We start from the raw sequence: 7,319 nt of genomic DNA, 5'->3' as shown, positions 1-7,319 counted from the left end.
AAAAAAAAAAAAAAAAAAAGAAGCACAACATGTGAAACACAGGGGAGAGGAAACCCAGATCTGTGCCCCAAGGGGAACTGGATGCTCTGAGAACCTGGATGTGGAGACACCTGAGCCCAGATAGCCATGGAATGTAAATGTGGCCCATTCTTCATGCTGCCTGCATACCCTTTGCGTAGTGATGTTACTGAGGGGATTACACAGGACTCTGAAACTGTTTTGCCTCTTTCATGCCTTCATTTTCTTTTATAGTTATTCTGAAATCCGGGGAGGCATTCTAAAGGATAATAGAACTAAGAGTTACATTAATGAATCTCCACTACCATTCCCAAATGCTTCTAATGAAAATTCATCACTTCATGGATGCATTTGAGGGGTTGGTTTGTTGGGGTGAAACTGACTAAGTCAATTCTCTCACACAGGTATTTCACTGATAGTGGCTTCCTTTCCACCATCCGCCTTCATCTAGTGGGTAAAGTTTCATTCTGTTTTAGTTTCCTGAACCCATCTGTGATCTTAGCATTTATTCTATGGGCAAAAATTTAAACACCTAATTCAGCAAAAGAGAATCAAAGAAAAAGGAAGAAGTTGGGGAGGGGGGGATGAAGAGGAAGAGGTAGAAAGGAAGGGAGGGAGAAGTTGCAATCTCTTTTTCTATTTGCAGAGGGTATACACTATGGGAAGAGGGAGAGCAACCACAGTAAAAATGATAATGTTTATAGACAGGAGTTGAAAAGGTCTCCATCTGGGTTATCTTTCAATTCATGTTGTTTCAGGTTGTGAATAAATAGGTAGTCAATTCTCTTCCTTCAAGATCTCATCATTTACTATTTCTGGAGACAGACGGTGGACTCTTTGCTTTTAGTAACCAGTGGAGACTTGTGTCGGGTGGAGCCTTCTCTCTTTTGTTGCAGAAACTGTTACTCAACAACAAGCATCTAAGGCATCTAGATGTATGATATCACTGACTAGATGATTCATACATCACTGACTAGATGTATGATATCACTGACTAGGAAGGGGTTTCCTTTATTTTTTACCTTTTTTGAAACCAGTATGGGCACTATTTGAGGCAGACAAGGTGTACCCTCAAGAAGTTTCTAGTTCAATAGTGGAGATAGGAAACCTGCAATGCTTCCCCTTCCTGATCACTTGCAGGAACATGAAAGAAACATGGAGTCCAGGTTTGGCAGGGTTTTCAGTCTAAAGCAGTGGTCCTCAACCACAGGCAATTTTGTCTCCACCCCAGCCCCACGGGGACGGACATTTGGCAATGTCTGGAAACATTTTTGGTTGTCACAAATAGAAGGGGGGTGCTCCTTGCATCTAGTTTGTGGATCCCAGGGATGCTGCTAAACATCCTGCAGTGCACAGGATGACCCTCACCAGAGGGAATGATTCGGCCCCAAATGTCGATAGTGATGAGACTGACAAACCTGTTCTCAATCTAAATTCTAAAGACTAAGTTAGAACTCATACAAGGGGGAAATTTAAATAGTGTCAGAGCAATATGTGAAATTGGGCAATTAATTAATGTCCCCAGGTCCCTTGCCCTGAATATAACTCCTCTGTCTCCAGAGCTTCCCTCCATGGGGTTTGGTTTGATGCTGCACCCTCACTAGTCCCCACAACCTAGTCCCATGTCTCCCCTGACATATAGGTTTTTCCTCAAAATCACCTTCACATGAATTCTCAGCTCAGATTCCACATCTTGTGAGGAGGGGTGTGAATTACTTGCAAAGGTTGATGCATTGGGTCTAGAGAAACCTCAAGGAACATGCAGCATCCCCACCCCGCAGCCTGACCCACCGCGCCAGCAGAGGTTCTGGAAAAGAGCTCTGAGAAGGCAGCTGGATGGACTCTGGGTAGGGCCCTCTGGCTGCTGGGAAGTGAGTCAGGGCTGAGCAGGGGCAGCCCAGCCACAGGTGACCAACAGGAGGAGCTGCAAGCTTTGGAGGTCATTGAGACAGCACACTCTGAAGGCTGAGGAGCTCCCAGCCAGCCCAGCAGTCCCGAGTGAAGGGGAGTGCCAAACACAGGCTCAGCACAGCTGCAGCTGCAATGTCACTGCAGTCACCTGCAGAACAGCAGAACTGAAGTGTGGGAGGAAGCTGGCATTCCCCTCATCTGGGTACTCCTGCAACAGGGACCATGGTTCTTTTTCTTTGCATGCTCTAGCACCCAGCACAGGGCCAATCTATGATAAACACCCAGTGGATGTCTGTTTAGTGGATTAGTAGCTTGATTATGTAATTAATTATCAGGGACCACCCTGGGAGTAGCTGTTGTGGCAGACGGGCTGTAGTGTGGCTCCCCATGCCCCGCTGCCTCGATCCCAGTGTCCACGCTCTTGTGTAACTCCCTCTGATTGAGTGTAGGTAGGACTTGCAACTTGTCTCTTATAGAGTGGTTAGATTCATTATGGCAAAGGTGATAGGAGGGACATGATTACCTGTACCTGACAGAGTGCCAGTCTCCTTGGCATCTCCCTCTCTCTTTGCTGGCTTTGAAAAAGCAAGCTGCCATGTTGCAAGCTGCCTGTGGACAGGACCATGTGGATAAGTGGCCATCGGCCTGGGAGAAACTGGGGCCCTCAGCTCAACAACTTGCTAGGAACTGCATGCTACCAACAACCTGAATGAGCTGGGAATAGCCCCCACCTGCATCTGGGAGGTGCCGACCTCCCTGGCCACCACCCTGATACAGCCTTGCAGAGGACCCAGTTAAGCCATGCCCTGAGACAAACACAGCAATAGATAAGCAATACAACTGGACAATGATAAATTTCAGCCATACTCGCTTCCCACAAACCAGACACTCATGGAGTGGTTTTGCTGTCCTCTGCCCAGCACCAAGTACATGCCCAGTCTTGTCTTTCTCTGTGAAGTCTGGGTAAGATCTGTCCTATTCATCCATCATTTTCTCTGTGCACTGACTGGCCTTTAAACAAACCCAAAGAAGGGGCTAAATCTCCCTTCATTTCTTCCATTTCCATCACCACTTTCCACCTCTGAGGTCCAACAACCTACACCAAAATTTGCCAAAATTCATTTGAGCTACTTCACACATATTGGGCTAACAGCAAAATTTATAGGCAGTAAGCCTTATAGATACAATTTTTATAGTTTCATATGAACCCTAAAACGCAAGCGAAGTGAGAGAAGAAAGAATATTCTGGCAGATGAAACTTCATTAGCTGTTCAAATCATGGAGTGCTACAGATGGAAGGGACCCCAGAGATTACGGGTCTGAAACACTCATCTCACAAAATAGGAAAGTGGATCAAGAGCAAGGAGGAGAAAGTTTCAGGATCACACAGGGACTTAATGGGTGGGACAGAATTCTTTCAATACCCAGTCTTTCATTATATACATTCCTGTCCTTCAAATTCAGGGTAGAAAACACTTCAGTCTCTGCCATTCTGTGACCCAAGAATTTTCCCAAGCATCGTGGCTACGTCTGAAAGGGATCTTTCCCTCTTTTTCATCTTTTATGTATTTAGACTTTCAAAACTGCTGAAATCCAGCAAAGCAATTCTATTAGACAAAGGCCACAGCTGTCATCTTTACCAGGGGAGTGTACTTAGGTAAGGATCCCATTTTCAAATATGGCACATGTTTTAAATGGAATGAACCCTGAGCGAGCTCCACCTTCGTTGAGCCGCTGTTGGCTTGGCCTTTGGACTCACAGCATATCATCCTTCTGTGCCCAAATCTAGCATTGGGCAGATTTTTTCCCCAAAAAAAATTTGGGTTGAGATTGGACAGCATTTCAAATTTCTGTAATGAGGGTCATTACACATTTTTAAGACTTGACTAGTCCCACTGCCTCCGGGTTGGCTGTTTAAAACACAAAGTGTTGGCAGAGTTTAGGTGAACTGCTCACATTTGGGGTTTTATGTATAATTTGTAGACATATGAAAGATAAAATAAGGTGCAAACCCCTTTCATAAAAGACCCCATCTGCTGCAAGGAAAATTATTGTTATCATGTGTGAAAATTCAACTACATGGTTAAGAAGAAAATCAGAGCATAATCCAAAAGTAAAAAAGATCACATGTTTCCCTAAATTCCATATCTCATTCTGTCTCCTCCGGTTCATTCCAGTATAAGATACACATAGCAGACCTTCAGCTCTCTGCAACTGTGGCACCAAATATAGCATTTGTTTTTAATCACAGAAAACTTGATTTTCATTCATTTAAAGCCCAGGTTAACCCTGAACTTATGTGGGAGTTCAGAATGAGGCTAGAAATGTCATAGGCTCACCCCCTGGAGAATCTGATTGGTCTGGGCTTTGGGCTTACTGGGAATTGCTTTCACCTGCCTCCATGCGCTAGTTGACGCTGACTCATGCTGCCAGCTAGCTCCGGGAGGGCACTGAAGCCGGCTAACGGGCGCCTGAGCTGTGACATCTTGGGGGCCTCTGCTCATCTGATGTTTCCAGTGCTAAAAGGTCTCAGCCTTACTGCTGGATTTACTCTTTTGACTCTCCCCAAGAGAAGGTGAAACAGTGACTCGTGACCAGCAGGATTTAAAACGACATTGACTCAGAAATCTCAAAGTTAGTAGGTTTGTCATAGTTCACAAATGCAGTCTGCATTTATGGTCATCTTCACAATATTTCTAATTGTGAAGAGCTGTTTTTCCATCTCAATAAAATGCTAAGTGTCTAGAAATAGGTTCTGGGTAGGCTTTTCTTTCAGGAAAAAAAAGTGTAGCCTTAAATAGTACCACCATTTATCCAATTGCTCAAAACAGCAAGTTCAACCCCAAGCTTCATGTCCAAGGAGTCCAAAGTTCTGTTGACCCAATATTTTCTTCTTATTTATTTATTTGAGACAGGTTCTCTCTCTGTCACCCAAGCTGGAGTGCAATGGCATGAACAAAGCTCACTACAGCCTTGACCTCCTGGGCTCAAGCAATCCTCTCACCTCAGCCTACCGAGTAGCTGGGACTACAGGCATGTGCCACCACACCTTGCTAATTTTTGTATTTTTTGTGGAGATGGGGTCTCTATGTTGTCCAGGCTAGTCTTAAACTTCTGGGCTCAAGCAGTCCTCCCACGTTGGCCTCCCAAAGTGCTGACATTACAGGCATGAGCCACCTCATTCAGTTCCATTTCCTTCTTCTTTATTGTGTTTATTAATTATTGAGTAGAAATTTTTTAAAAACTACGTTTTAAAATCATTTCAAAATATATTCATGTGTTTGCATCATTGAATCGATTTCAGAAAAATGAATGTTACCATTATTTTGTTCCCTATGTGCCTCACCCCAAATTCACTCCCTTTTTCAAGGTTTCTTAACCTCAGTACTACTAATCTTTGAGACCAGATAATTCTTTGCTGTATGGGCTGTCCTGCGCATTGTCAAATGTTCATCAACGTCGTCCCTGGCTTCTACCCACTAGATGTCAGTAGCACCCTCTCCCCCAGTAGTAACAACCAAAAATGTCTCCACATAGTGCCAAATGTCCACAGGAACCAAAATCACCCCTAGTTGAGAACCACTGCTCTAGAGGTAAATCCTATTCGGAATTTTGTGTTTCTCATTTCTTGCTTGTAGTTTTTATCACTGGTATTTGTAAAAAATATTGAAGTTTTTTGAAATTCTTATAAACTTAATTGTTAAGAAAATATACACACAACTTACAACTGAGCTTGTGTCCTTTCAATGCCGTATAGGAACATTACCCGACAGGCTAACCAAGGAGCATTAAATTCTCTAGATGACTATAATTCTCTTTATCTACTATTGACCAGGGCCCAGACTCTGGAAAGTTACATGTTAACTTGCACATTTTTTTTTCCAGTATAGATGAAATGTATTTCTGCTGGGTAGAGAAGATAACCCCAAAAGTTATTATTTTATTGCCCTGTGGGATATAACCAGGTTTGTCTCTAACTTTGCAAATGCATTTCAGCCTTCTCCCAACTACATAAATCTCTGTTCCTCAAATGGTCTTTGAAGCAGCTTTGCCATCCTGCTGGTTCTCTTTTGTGAATTGAATAATTTTTCCTTCCACACATTCCTTCCATATTTGTATGAGAGTCATGTATGAGAGGAATTTCTTGAAAATTAAACACAATCATCCTAAGTGTATGATTCTACAATTTACTTTTGTTAATACTATGTTCCTAAAATTCATATATGCTGTTGAGTGTAGTTTTCGTTCATTAATTTTTATTGTAGTATAGTCTCCTATTGTGTGAATATATTGCAATTTTATTTATCTGTGCAATGTTGATGGATGATTAGGTTGTAACCAGTTTTATTGCTGTTATAAATATACTACTTTTTAATTCATGTTCATGTCTCTTGATATACAAGCCCAAGAATCTCTCAAGGGTTTGTACCTTAGGATGCAACTTCTGAGTCATAGAGCATGTGTATCTTCAAGTTTTTGAGATAATACAAACATATTTTCCCAAGAAAATGACCAAATTTACAGCGCCACCAACAGTGCAGAAGTGCATGTATTGCTCCACTTCTTAAAATCTTATAGGTATATATTAAATTAAAATTGTTATGTCCTAGATTAATTTGTTCTTACAGATTATAACACAGTTGGCATATGTTCATATGTTGGTTGGTTTTTCTTCTGTGAAGTTCTTCCATAAATCTTTTGTCTTTTGTTTCTATTGGATTATTTACCTCTTTCTTATTCATTTATAGGAGTTATTTTTATACACTGGATAATAACCCTTCTTCAATTACTTAAGGTGCAAGTATCTTCTCCCAAATTTTGGGTTTTTATTTCACACTCTATGTGGCAGCTTTTGCACCTTTCATGTTAAAATCCTGTCTTTATAATATATTTAAAGTGCATCTTTTATCTAGTCTGGCAATCTCTGCCTTTTAATTGGAATATTTAGACCATTTCACTTAATAGGACCATAAATATGGTTGGGTTTCAATCTAACTAGATTTCTATTTATTTTCTATTTGTCTCAATTCGTTATTTGTTTTTTTTTTTTTTTTTTTTTTTTTTCTTTTCCTGCCTCACTTTATCTCCACAATAAGCTTATTAGTCATTCCTCTTTGTTTTAGTTTTTTAGTGGTTACTCTAGGGTTTGTAATATGCATCTTTAACTTGTCCCAGTCCACTTTAAATACCATCAAGGTACTTCACAGATAGTGTGCCAACTTTCAAATAGGAGCCTTCTAAGTCCCGCTTCCTGTTCTTGTGCTGATGCTGCCATACATTTTATTTCCATGTGGGAGACAACTTGACTTGAAATACATTGCTTTTTTTTTTTTCTTTAAATGGTCAATTATCTGTTACAGAACTGTTTTTTTTTTTTTTTTTTTTTTTTT

Source organism: Rhinopithecus bieti, unplaced genomic scaffold (genome assembly GCF_001698545.2).
Source record: "Rhinopithecus bieti isolate Rb0 unplaced genomic scaffold, ASM169854v2 scaffold_19685, whole genome shotgun sequence".
Classification (NCBI taxonomy): Eukaryota; Metazoa; Chordata; class Mammalia; order Primates; family Cercopithecidae; genus Rhinopithecus; species Rhinopithecus bieti.
The sequence above is the reverse complement of the archived record's forward strand: the minus strand, read 5'-3'. Positions refer to the sequence as shown.